This window comes from Centruroides sculpturatus, unplaced genomic scaffold, assembly GCF_000671375.1.
Source record: "Centruroides sculpturatus isolate CEXI.00-Female unplaced genomic scaffold, Cexi_2.0 scaffold374, whole genome shotgun sequence".
In the NCBI taxonomy this organism is placed as follows: domain Eukaryota; kingdom Metazoa; phylum Arthropoda; class Arachnida; order Scorpiones; family Buthidae; genus Centruroides; species Centruroides sculpturatus.
The window spans coordinates 268,880-281,967 of NW_019384513.1; the positions used below are offsets into that span (position 1 = coordinate 268,880).

Genomic DNA, 13,088 nt, shown 5'->3' on the forward strand with positions numbered 1-13,088 from the left:
TAATTATTCTATAACTTTAATTGTCATTAATTTGTTATTTTTTTCAATACGTTTCAGATTTATTCCTGAATAAAATATTATTATGTTACTCGAATGTGTCGGCATTGGTAAGCTTGATTTGAATCTTCCAAGCTTGAATGCGTAATTTCCTATCAGATAATATTTTAAAAGTTGTTCAGTCCAGTTTTATAAACATTTAGTAAATTTTCAAACGAATAAAGACATTCAAAACTTTAAAATCAGAAATCTTTACTGAAAAATTAATAGTTTAATTATGAATAAATTTATTAGGATACAAATAATGATTAATATATTTAAATAAATAATATAGCAGTAACACAGTACGTCTAGCGGATTAATTATTCATTAATATACTTAGAATAGTGAGAAGAAAATTCGTCGACTTAACCAACAACATTAGTAATTTGTATGTCACTTCTGATTGAAATTTTGAAAAGAAAAAAAAATTCAATATCCCAGCTGATTTCAGTGAAAAATAAATTATATAATCCATCTTGCTTTCAGTCTTTTTTTTCTCTAGAAGTAATATTTTAAAAGATAATGTTATAATATGGAATTGTTAAAAACAGCAGTCCCCTTATATGAAAAATAGAGAATTTTTATTTTCAATTTTTGGGAATAAATTACTAGTTACAGATACAAAATTCTGTATAAATTCTGTATAAACGCGAGATAAATTCTGTATAAACGCGAGATAAATTTCAGAGATAAATTCTGTATAAACGCGTTTCAATGGAATGTCTCCTATGCTCTTTGTTCCGAAAACCAGATTAAGTATAATTCAACGAGCTTTCTTAGGACGAATAGATTATTCAAGAGGAAGAAAAAAATTAAAACTGAAATATTATCCTTTTAGTTACCAAAATATATATTTGTCTACATAAAATTTATAGAAACGTATAATAAAAAAAAAATTGGCCGATGAAAATTCCGATTCATCATTCAGAATTTTAATCATCTCTTAAATAAACATTTAAATATCCGAGTGATTGAATTTTCTAAATCAATATTTGTTTTGTCATAGAATTTGTCCATAAATAATTAATACATATTTAAACTATAAATTTTTCTTTTTTTTTTTTTAATTTTGTAATGCCGTATTTTAAAATTTTCCAACTAAAGGCAAGTCTTATATACACGGAGCATGGTGAATAAATAAACAAAAACTATTTCTGTAACTCTGATGTGAGATCTGTGACATAGTTCTATGAGTCTTTATGGAGCATCTGGTCTCGCTTATGGATAAAATGCGGTCTATAAGGAATTCGAGACGAGAGAAAGAGATAAACTTTGTGTCAGAGTGACACTTCTAGTATTATCCTACATCGACCTTTTGCATTATTTACTTTTCTTATTCTATTGTGATTATATACGTTATATTTAAACATATAAGGTCATAAAAGTTTATGTAGTCTTTAATTAATATACTTACACATTAATTATTGAAATTTTTACATCATTATCCTTAAAATCCGGTCAAGTTTTACATTCTCGTATAGACAGTAGGGTAAATTGCGTTATCAACCGTCGATTTCGGTTCTTATTCGAGGTTAGACTCCCTCTTCTTCCGGCGAAAAAAAAACACGACAATACATCATCTACCTCTATCACTACGAGTAAAATTATCATCTATTTTTCGCTTGTTTACGCGTTATCGAATCGCGATACATTGATAAATTCCGAAATCGTAGCCTCTTATTTTGTCGGACGAGGGTCGAAACCCGGTCCAGCTTTTTTCGTGTATCTGCCACTCGTCCTTACACTGCGGCGCTCCTTAAATTTAAGTGGAAATAAGTACATCGGAAAGGAGTATCCGGGTTGGGTCTACTTTCGGATACAGCCCAGTCGAGAATAAACGGATAACTGGATAAAGACGTGTTAAGCGGAGAGATGTGCGAATATTTTAATAAATAATTGGTCGTAAGGAAAAAAAAAATGGAAGATGGACGTCTTAATTTTATGGATTAAGGATAGATCAAATACTAAGAAGGATTTGGATTTATTCAATTTGATAAATATAAAAATCAGCAGTTGTGATATCTCTATTATGTTTTAAATTATGTACTGTACGTAAGTAGACATTCGTTTATCCGTGAAACACCGGCAAAGAATGGAGGCAAACTTTCTTTTTTAAATACCTTCGACGACGCGCGTTGGGAATAAATTATGTATCATATTACCTTACGAAACGGGAGAAAAGTATTTAACCGATAACGAGAAACCCCAAAAAATATTTTTATTCAAGTTATTCCAGTTTATAAATATAAATAAGTTATACCAGATTTAAACGGCGTTCAAATAAATGACTCGGTGCATTTATTTAAAAATATATATATTCCGGAATATATTATTTATATAATTTACTTAACATGCGTTTTTAATATCTGTTACTTTCCTTGGAAATGCAGCGAATTAAGCTGTTCTTACTAACAAGATAAATTCAATAAATTACGATCAGTTTCTCCATTGCCGTGTCCCGTTTCTTTGTTCTCCGTTTGTTTGTTAAGAAATGTTATTTCATCCTAAGATTTGTGTTAAAATTTATATTAACATTCAAATGAAATATATTTAATATGTTGAGAATTTTTGTTAAACTATTATTTTAAAAAATTCTTCGATATCTTTTAAGTTCCGTAATCTTTGCATTGTAAACACCGACTGATTGATTAATGCAGAAAATGCGAGACGTCTCTTGATTATAATGACTAATAAACGAAACGAGAAGAAACAAGCGCACGAAACACTTGGCAAATTCCAGCCAATTTTCCAGTCTTCCGCTTTCCCGTCGTCCTCAGTGAAGAGAAAGACCGAGCAATCCCGTCGCGTTCGTCCAAAGGATCTTCGTCCTCCTTCGGAAAACGGTTTCATCTCGCGTCCGAAATTCCATATAAATAAATAAATTGTCGTTCCGGCTAGCGTTACGTACTTCCGGTCGGAGACCCGCCGATTTCCGGAGGCGGCTGCTTTAATCCCTTCCACCGGGTTTTCCGTTTGGCGTCGGAGTTACGAGCGGTCATCGATCATCTCGGCAACTGAAAAAAAATCTAAAGTCGGTCGGTTACGCGGCGCGGATAATCTCCGTTGGCAATAAAGTCGGCGCGCCGAACGGCTTACGCTGGTCGGCGCGCGGCGCAAACAGGTACAGTCAATCCTAATTATCTTTACTTAGACGTGCGCCACGTAAACGGCGCCGAGCGGAGCGACGACGACGACGAAAATTAAAGCCCGAAAGAAAATTTGGAATGCGAACTACACTCCGGCAGACGAGCGAACGGGTGCCGAATAATTCGTAAGCCTTCTTCTAGACTCGAGCACTGTTTCGAGCGGAGAAGTGGGAACGTTGCCGAGAGGAGAATCGGCCCCGTTGTCCGCGGACGGGGCGACGAGCGCCGAAAAAAAGAAAACGCGCCCGATCGGCGCGAACGGCGCGACGCCGGCCACCGGGAGGAATCTCGGCCGGAAACGACACGCGCCGTTCGACCGGCACGGGTCCCATGATGCACCGCGACGGTGTGCGCGGTGGGCACGGCGCCGGAGTGCTTCACAGACGAAGGAACGCGCGGAAGCGGCGGCTGCACGGCCAGACAGCGGAACCAGAACCCGACAGCGGTCGCCAAGCATCGTCCACCCGGGTCTCCGGCCAAGGAATCTCGGCCTGACTCTCGCCCATTCGGATCCTAGAGGAGGGCCGACGGCTCCAGGGATTTGGGCGCTTCGGCGCCCGGTGTGTTGTGTGTGTGTGCGCTACCGACGACCGCCCGTCGGCCGGCGGGCGACGACACTCGGCTCGGCCGGTCGAACTGTATACTTCGGACGGGACGCCTTTGCACGGTCTTCGCATCGCCTTCTTGGGCCAGGACCAAGGCCGCCGGGGCCCGTCCTTCACCCGGAACCTCCCCGCTCTCGTGCCAGGTGAGTGTCCTTCCTTCTCCTTCCCACTCGGGCCTTTTTCTCTTCTCGCTTCTCCCGCGGGTCGGCCCGAAAGAAATCGAGCATCGGCCCGGCGGCGGCGCCACCTCCCTCGGCAACAGAGGCGCCACTCCTTGGACGGAATGTAGCAGGGTCGGTCTCCGCTGCCGCCGGAATTTTTGCCGTCCGACGACCGGTCCGACCGGCGCTCGACCTTTCCCGGACTCGCACTCCACGAAAAATCCTCCTCCGCCCTCTTCCGAGATGCGGACGCCGACCCGCGGGACCGCGGCACACCGACAACCGGCGTAGGCCGAGTCCCACCACCCCGCATCTTTTTCTCTTCCCCTTCTTCCGGTTTGCACCCGACGTAAAGGGATGCCGAACCCCGGATGGCTTACAATGGCAACTTTACATCGCTCGTCTTCCGTCTTCTTGCCCACCCATTTCCACCGTATCTTACCTTAATTCTCGTAGGAGACGATCCCATTTTGCACTTGTTAGTCTCCACCTGAAAAGAAATACCTGTGTACAGGAGATTGGTTATTTGTCCTTGGATGGTGTTGCGCGTCCACTCCGCCAGAGAAGAAACTACCACCGACATTCCGATCGTACCACCTGCTATAGCCGTAACGTTTGGATCGCATTTCACTAACCTCGTGTCCGAGTCCCTTCGTCTTCCTCTTCGACGCTCGCTTCTTTCCTCGGCGAACCTGTTTGTCGATCTCCCCCAATACTTTAACTATTGTTCGTCTCACTTCTTTTTAATATTCTGGGTACTTCACCCTTGGAAAGAAAATTCTGGCTACGAGATAGACCGGGCCGTCTTTTTCTTCGGGTCGTTGCCCCCTTGTCATTATAAATACAGAACGTAAAATTCTTCTTTCGAGACCAACGTCCTTCTCCTTTAAATCTTTTACCAAAACGGACAGATCTTCGTAACGTATTTCCAGCGTACGTGCATCGATGCCTGCGCGGCCTCCTCCCAAACCCGACGGGGTAGGTGACCCTTCTCGGTGACATAGCTGGCGCGTGGCTAAAGTCCGTCCTCCTCTTCCGTCGGGTGGCGGCACGCGACGGTCCACGGTCGGAATCGTATTCGGAATCGAAGGGCTCGAATTCCGAACGTGTGCGAAAAGTTTTCGTCAGATAAAGTCTGGTCTCCCCTTATATACATAAATGTCTTTTTGCTGTATTATTATAGAATCGTCTTACAGTTTATTCTGAATGATAGAGTGGTTTTAAACAGAATGCGAAACTGCGAAGAGTCGAAAACGTAAGTTTGAAACGTTATCGATCTTGTAAAATAAAATCGTGCCTCGGGTTTCCTTCAATTAAAGGAATGTCTGTAATGCGTAACGTAGTGTTTACATTAGTATGGCTACTTTCGTTAGCGTACCCGACGGGTACCCCCACGTTTTATTGTATTGGCGGATTTCCTTTACGATTCTATTCGTGTCGTCCGAAACATTCGTTGTTCGCATTGGTTAAAATGCATGCATGAATACATAATTACTTATATTTAAAAAAAAAATACGAATATATCGTCCGTTGAGATAATTACGGATGATTACCTATTAATATTCATTTTTTAAGAATTTATTTCATTCTTTCCTCTTTGTTGTTTCTCTCGTAAGCCTGTTCTACAAGTTAGAAATCGGCTCTCGAAAGGAGTTAACTTGAACTTTTATATCTAGCATCTTTTCGTGCAGCGAAACAATTCGACAAATTTAAATGTCTAAAATTCTTTTAAGTTTAGATTTTTGAAGAGCTTTTAGTGACGTTTCTTTTATTTATTTATTTTTTTTTGTTTGTCATGGTTTCAAAACTGGCGACGTGGCGAGTGTTACACTTCGTTCTGTCCGTCACTTCGTTAGAAAACAAACATGTAAATAAACAAACAGCATCCTACTCACTTTCCATTTCGAAATGTCATTCATTCGGAGATTCTCCGGTATTGTCGCGTTTCTGACATCGGTCGAATCGGTGTGCTTTTCCTATATTCATAGCTTGTCGTTCAAAGGTGTAAAGACGTAACACGTCGAGCCGGGGGTACGTCAAATATATAAAGGTGATCGGCACGTCTAACTAATAAAATTCGCATATTACGTTTCGGTGTTTCTCACTTTTAATACTAATGCCTCTTTCGATAATATCGGTTACGCTCGTCCACCGAATATAAACCTTCTAACGATCTAATTTTTTTACTCGGAAATATGGTCGAAATACGCTTCAATTACAGTATTTGCAATATACATTTAAACTCTTAGGCTTATAGATATTATTAAACATAGGCTATACATTTAGATTAAACTAATGCCATTAAATAATTGCTCCATAATGATGATTAGGATACGTATTATCTCTAACTAAATTCTATTGCTGCACTGTTACGTCCTATACGTTTTTTTTATTAGTTAGTTTGGAAAAGTATCGACAATATCTCTTCTTCTCTGTCGGTCTTCTTTATTTTAGATCCACCCTTTTCGCCCTTTCGTCGTTGCCCGCTTGCAGTTGGTTCTGAGGCTTCGAGTTTCGCCCGGGCGGGCCCTTTCCTCCGCCTTCTTATCTTTCCAGGGAGGGTCCGATTTGATCTCGATAGTCGAAGGTCCGTCCTCCGCCCGGATCGTCGCAGGGACGACTAGATAAAGGGGCGGATTGTTAGAGGATTATCGGGCGTCGATCCGAAAGGCGGAAAAGGGTTTCGCAGAATGTCGCTAATTAGTGGGATTCAGTTCTATATAACTTACCTGCTGTTTAACATCTATCTTAAATGCAACGCTCTCAGTGGAAGGCTCGAAATGCGACTTCGTCTCCTTACTTTCCGAATCTATCGTAACAATTTGGGAAATACTCTCGGTTCAAAAATTCGATTCAACTTGTAAGAGAGCGAAGACCCTGTCCGACCGGTTGAAGGATTTTAACGCGCCACAAAAAATTCCATCGACGGTTGCGTGTTTAGGAATTAGGTACGGATTTGGTTGAAAGAATTATTTTGCATATTAATAAGAAAAGAAATTTCCTTCCATTGAGTAGCTTGGTCGCTTCCCAATTGGGAACAAAACGTGAGCCGATGGTGAAACTGCCGCCATTTTCTAAACATAGAGAATACGAATAGCCTACTAGGAAAAAATCGAATTTTTAGCTGCGATTTTTTCCAGTCATTTAATGCGACGAGTAAATTGGTATTTATCATCGTTTGTTACCATTATTCGGCAAATAATTTATTGTTATTTCGATAAAAAATCTACGAGAATTTCTTTCTAATAGTAGATTTCCAGGTTAATTATTCCTATAAATTCTTGCAATGATTAATCGACCAGAATGCATTCAAACAAGCGAAACAGTATTCCGAATGAAGATGGAAAGGAAAAAAGTTGTTTTAGAGAGGGAGATTGTAATGCTGCATTTCGCTGTACACAATTTAAACATGTACTTATAAACAGATACATTTCTTGCGATTGTTATTGATATCGCGATGGGATTTCTGGCTCAGGGATTCGTGACGAGGATGCGTTTAGTTTTATGCCTTTCAGCTTTTACTACCCTTCCCGACTGAAGCGGATAAACTATTTTCTACGGCGAGTTTCAATGTATTTGGTTCTTTTCGATCCTGCCACGAACTCGGCATCACGTCTCGATCCTATTTCGAAGAGACGACAATGATGAGTTATTCCTCGCTTTTCTTCTTCCATCTTTGATAATTATCTCGAGGAAGAGTGATATCGATGCTGTCGATCTTTGCAAATCTCTCGATTTAAATTATATTTTCTTCTCTAATCACGGATTAACGAGGATTTAAGAAACGCTCTTTCTCCAACTTTTCGATCGTTAGTCTCTTAACTCGGAATTAATTTTCTCACTTTTCTCCGCCTGTTAGCCATTTGAAACCAACGCCGAACTATCAACCGGAAGATTTTCCTGCAGTGAAACTTCCGGTAAGCGGCCGTCCCACTCGGAGATCTGCCAACAATATCTCTCGGCCTTCATTTACTACAACTGAGAGAAGCGATAAAGGGAAGAAGTTAGAATCAAAAACGTGTAAGAAAATGGTCAGTCCTTTTCTTTCTGAACTAACTGGTGGAATAGCCGAACGGTTGTCGACTTTGAAACGCCTTTCCCTTTAATTGTATTCTTTTATGGTAACTGGAACATCCGGTAGAAGGGACGATGGCCGCCGACCTACCTTCTTACACCTGTTACCCACAGGCACTAGTAATTTTCGCTACACGGTGTAAATTTTTTCACTCTCTACAGAAGTTTTAAGCAATCTTTATTGCCAAAAGTGTTCTTTAAAACAATACAAAATTATTTTATTGAACAATATTAATGCGTCGTAAAAATCTATCTTTAGAATGAGGGTTCTTTCAACGTTAACGTTATCCCAATGTTTTACCTGTAAGTAACTGTAATAGTGAAGGTTAAACTATCGAAGATTACCCTGTTGTAGTAAAACGAAACAACTTTTCGAAATGTTGAACCGTCTTTTGAGTGAGCAATGACTTCCATTACACTCGGGCTTTCGTGAGTCTTTTACTTTTCCTAAATTTCGATGTCCATTCCTGTGCATTTTCTACGGAGACTATTCCACAGAATGAAAAATGCATACATCGAAATAGCGAAAAAGGACGTTTAAAATTTAAGAAAGTATCTACTTTATGATTCTATACGTCTCTATAAATATTTCTTTTCTAAATGTTTCGTATATATTTTGTGCAGAATTTCGCATTTAATTTGTTGTTTAGGCGTTTAAAGCATCACAGACACGTATAAATAATTAGTTTGAAAAGAAGTCGTCGGATAGATAAGCGGCGCCACTCGACGAATTAACCGGAGGAAAAACCGGTTAGGAATAAACTACGAGAATTCCCAGACAGTGTTTGGGATTACGACCAAACCAAAATCTAACTTCGTAATATTTACGTTTATTCCGAAACGTTCCGAGAGACTTTCTAATGCGTGGTTGTTCTTGCGAACCGTTTTAAGAATCGATGAAGTTCACTCACCCATCGTTCTCAACCAAAATGCATCGGATGGATAAGCGAAGTTTGTCATCCTCTCGACATCCGTGCAGTCGGAGAACAATCCTCCGACATAGAAAAACTTAAGAAAGGAACGAACGGAAATTCGGATCGAAGGTGAGTCCCAAAATTCACGACAATCTAAAGTTCTGTCTTCCGAGCGGCTATGGCGCCATCTATCGACGTCTTATTCAATTACCACCTATTTACCCCGAAGCTTTTTCCGTTTCTCTATAGGGTCGATACGGCCGGGGAACCGAAAATTTTCCGTTTTCCGTCGGTGGAACCGGTCCTGTGATGCGCGATTCCACGCCGTCCCGCTTCCACTCTCACTCGGAATGTACAATTTTTCCTCTAACCGCTGCCATTAAATAAATAAATAAGCGATTGGGGAAGGATGGGGCTAGATCGACCTTCTCAAATTCGCACTAAAACAGAGTAGTGATGCGGAAAAAGAAAACATGATAACGTCACAGAAAATTAACGTTAGTTTTGACTTTTAAAACGTCAAAAATTAAACAAAGTAGGCCTATTTGTTTTACGTAAGATGCATTCTGATTGGTTTATTATTATTATTTTTTTTAAATCACAATCAGTTACGACTTAATATTTTTTAAACGTCACCCTTTCCTTGACGTTGCATTATCTCTCTATCTACCTTAAGGTAACTAAACTACATTATACAATTCCAAATCTTTCGAACTATATTTCTGTGTACCTTCGACCTGTCCTGATTTTGTAAATAGCCGGTTTATTCGATAAATATGATAATAAGTACAAGTTTTTTTGTTACCTCTTTTTTTTCCCGCGAGTAACACGATAGTGATAGGGCCTGCATCGATCGAAAACGAGCCATTCTGGTTTACCTTACGTAAATGACTGGAATATACCAATTTATGGATGGGGATAAGGCTCCAGAGTTTTTCGAATGTAGAATTGGGTGTCGTTTAAACACGTACAGTACAATACAGTACAGTATTTTCTCTCATAGTATAGTTGTAAAATTGATTTAAAAAAAAAAAAATTTGGTTCTTTGTTGGAAAATTCGAAATATATTCTGTCTACACCCCCGGAATTTAAATTTAATACGATTAAAATTTTGACATCTTCGATCTGCCGTCCTTTCAAAGTGATAAAATGATGCATTTTATTTCTTTCTTCCTGAAAAAAGTAGGATTTCTTTTTTTTTTTTTTTATAGATTTATCGTTCGATTATAATGTTATAAATTTTAAATTTAGTAGTCGACGATAGTTAAACAAAGCAGAAAACGTTTCAAAATATAGTACATTGATTTTGATTAAACTGAATGTAAATGTGGAAGGATAATTTAAAACGGTCAATAGTTATTGTCTGCATAAATCTTACTTTAAATGAAACGGTAGTAAACGGTATTATACACGTTGTTTATATAATATAAACTGAATAAAGAACATATATTTTAAGTTGCAAATGAAATAAATAAAAGTTAATATAATGCGATTAATATTCTTTAAATTTTAGTTAAAGGAATAAACAGAATATATTAATTATGAGGAATATTATAACAGAAAATTTTGAAAGTAACGGGTTAACGAGTGTACTCGATGGTAATGTGTTAGGAAAGTTGGCGCCCGCTATTCATTCCTTCTTCCGTTACTTGCTTTTTGTTCCCATTCGACCGAGAAAAATTTTCCGACTCGTCCGTCTGGAATATTTTCTTTTTTTTTTCCCTCGTTTTCCTTAACTATTTATTGTCTCTGAAATTGTGTTATGTTACACGCTTCACAATATTTCGGTTTAAACAAACATCATTAATTCTGCGCGTAAGAAAATTGACCCTAGTCAGTAGTACGACTTAAAATTTACAACAAGCTACTTTCTAAATACACCTAAAGAGGGCGTCTATTTAAAGAATGCCCTTCTATATAACCTATTCAAAGTCTAGCGAATGACGTGACTTTTAACGTCTTACGAGAAATCGCTTTTATAAATTTTATTTATTTATAAAATTTAAAAAAATATATATTTCATTTTTATGAATGGAACCTTCTTAATACATTAATTTTTTTTAAACGTAATTTCGAAAGATATTGAAGCGTGTATCTTCGCTAGATAAACTCGTTTCTCAGATGGTATTTATGATCGTCGGTCTAACAGATGGCTACTAACCTCCTATCCGAGAATTTATGATGTCAGTTTTGTGTTGGCCGCCATGGCTCCGTAATTCGACCGATTCCATACGCTCTCTTTCACATCTACGTAAACCGCTTTCATCCTGCAGAAATTTACACTATTTTAGCAATCCTTGGAACGTTTCGGTGTTTTTTTTTGTTTTGTTTTTTTTAATCGCTTTAGATTGATCAAAGTCTGGAAACGACTTTAACAGATATTCTTTAATGATAGCAGTTAGACTAGCGAGAGCTTTAAATTTATCCGGATTGCTTTTATGTTCCAGTCAAGATAGTAAATAGAGAAACGAAGTAATTAATTTTGTCCTCGCGTGTCTTATGTCGGATTAAAAGTAGTACGTTGCGGTTTCTTTTTTTTTTTTTCTACATGCAGACTTTCGGCCCTAACAGGTTTCCTAGCATTCCAATAGTTTGATAATCATCGTTTCTTCCTTTAAAATATTTTCCCCTCCTACATTCTTCTGCAAGGCACCTAAGCTACTTTACCTGTTCGGTTACACGAAATATGAGACGATAAAGACCACCGTAACTGATAGGCTGAGTTCGTTTACTTTTAAGGTATGTCGAGTCGGAATATTTTTCTGATTCTTCGGAGATCGGTGGCGTGAAAGTTTGGAATGAGACAAGTTGTTTTAGGGCTCCCTTTTGGAAGACGTCGAGGCAAAAAAGAAGTCTCTGTTGGGTCGTTTCTTTTATCGGATGGCCGTATTACGACGCGTCGACGGTCGTCCTCCTCCTCCCTTTAACGTCATTCGGATGACAAATGGCTCGATTTACGACGGAAACGATCCTTTTTCTCTCCTCTTCCGTCTGCCTCTTACCGCGCGTGTCCTCAAACACGCGCTTTTGAATTTTGTCTGCCGCAAGAGGCGAAATTCGATGGTTTTCTTCCCTTCCAAACCATTAAGATGCGATAGGCTAGGCACTTGGTCCTCCTCTTTGCCAGGCGGGTTGTTCCTCCGGTCCAGCGATAAGTTTAGGAAACGAGCTCGGGAAAGAATCGCTATTATAGTGTTTTATTACCGATGTTTTCTTCCGGATGACTGTAAGATTTCGAACGCCTATCTTCTTTCTTTGAACGAAATGGCAGCAGCGGGATGACTCTCCCTTCTTCACCAAGGTCCTCTTTTTCCTATCTAACGGAAGTCGTTCACTTTCATTCCGTTGCCGGCGGCTCTTCTTTCGTTCGATCGAAGAGCATTAAATGGTCAAATGATCGAATAAATGAACGAAACAAAACTTTGTTGTAAAGAGTAAAATAATCTGCATCCCTGTAGTAACAGCGCCGTCAATAATGGAGTTTGGAATTTGTTTTAAAGTTTTTTCTTCCTCTTTCAGATCTTATGTTATAGCTATATACACATGGATTTTTATTTTAAGCACTAGTCAATCAATAAATAAATATTAGCAGATTAATTTTCTATGTCCTATCTTGAAAATCAGTATAAAATAAAACAATTATTCCTCTTAATAATTATTTTGATCAATATTTTAAACCAATTTTACACGAATCAATACTTTGTCTAATAGGCCAAAGATTTTCAATCTTAAAGGCTTCAATTAAATTAATTATTATTTTTTTTTCAATGCATTCAACAATCAACTTTAAATTGGCAAAACAACAAAAATGTGTATGCTTTCTTGTTTATTATTAATGTATTTAGTGTCTTTCTGTATTAGTGTAGTTTCTTTTTGATGTATTTATCTTACCTTTTTCTCGCGTGTTCTGCGGTACGTTGAATCGCAATCAAAAATTTATCGGGCGAATTAATCGAGAATTTAGCGAGTAACGAAGCGTAAAAGTTGAAATAGAGAAAAGGGCATCCTTCGTTGTCTGCAGGGTAAAAATCGTCTAACAAGTAAAAGTAATAATAATACAGAAAAATGTAACAATATTACTATTGATCGTTATAAAATACAGTAAAATATTTGTAATCTCACCTAATAATACATATAATTTACTTTTAT

The 13,088-nt window shown here is 38.5% G+C and overlaps 1 protein-coding gene across 2 annotated transcripts in view; it reads left to right on the forward strand.

Moving 5' to 3' along the window:
* Nucleotides 1–3,569: 3,569 nt before the first annotated feature.
* The window catches only part of LOC111622485 (irregular chiasm C-roughest protein-like), a 336,596-nt gene continuing 327,077 nt past the window's right edge, over nt 3,570–13,088 (forward strand). For both annotated transcript variants that reach the window (XM_023364876.1, XM_023364878.1), the window contains exon 1: nt 3,570–3,933. The gene's annotated coding sequence lies outside the window, so the exon portion shown is untranslated. The remainder of the gene's footprint in view (nt 3,934–13,088) is intronic.